Source organism: Stegostoma tigrinum, unplaced genomic scaffold, assembly GCF_030684315.1.
Source record: "Stegostoma tigrinum isolate sSteTig4 unplaced genomic scaffold, sSteTig4.hap1 scaffold_70, whole genome shotgun sequence".
NCBI lineage: Eukaryota > Metazoa > Chordata > Chondrichthyes > Orectolobiformes > Stegostomatidae > Stegostoma > Stegostoma tigrinum.
Window position 1 is genome coordinate 1,869,438 of NW_026728643.1, and position 964 is coordinate 1,870,401.

Genomic DNA, 964 nt, shown 5'->3' on the forward strand with positions numbered 1-964 from the left:
TGAAGTATCCGATGTTAAACTACATTGTTACTGAAATTACATTTCAATAATATCGTCTCAGTTAATGGATTCTGGAGGCATCGAAGTTAAAGATTCAGCTCGCTCTGAGTTCTCACATGTTAGTCCACTGTTCGCCAAGTATTCCCGTTGTATTTATGGAGCTGTTCCTGACACATCCTCTGCCATTGTACTTGTCACACTTTTCCAGAGTGTCTCCCTGTGTGGCCCTGCTTGTACAGTGATGAGTACTCTGAGTGGTGGCCGGAGCAACCTCAGTTCTGATCTGAGCCGTAGCAATGGGTGTTCTTCCCATGTTGCTCCTTGTGAATCATCCTTCGATAAGGAATTAATTGATTCGCATGAAAATATTCTCCCAGTTGATGAACTTATTCCCTCAAACACCCGCTCTCTCCCATGTCTGTGTTTGATGTATCAGAATACAAACCCATCTCTTCCCGCAGATTTTTCTCCCTCCCACAATCACTAACTCTCCTTTACGTCCCTTCTCCCACTTCGCTGAGGCACTGCACAATCTATCACACACTGCCATATTCACACCATTTAGCCTCTGCTCTTGCGGTCATTGTTGCTGGGTGAGCGTGCCCCAGTCTCACCATGTGGACCTTCAAATCAGTCGATCCATTTAGTTGCCGCAGTTGGGAGTAGAATATCTTTTACAGACATGGACCAGTGATTGTTGGGACATCAGGTTCAGGAAAAAGACACAGGATACGTTTGAGCAAAAGAATCTTTATTGGAAAGGAACAGTTTCTGTAGCTGTTTGAATCATTTATTTCATTTGTTCATTCCTTTACAGCGACAGCATTGTGTGCAGTTCTGCAATTCTCCTCTTGTAGAGATGTGCTCCTATAGGGAACGGTGCAAAAGGGGTTTACAAGGATATTGCCCGGGCTGAAGAGTTTCAGTTACGAAGAGAGATTGGACAGACTGGGGTTGTTTTCTT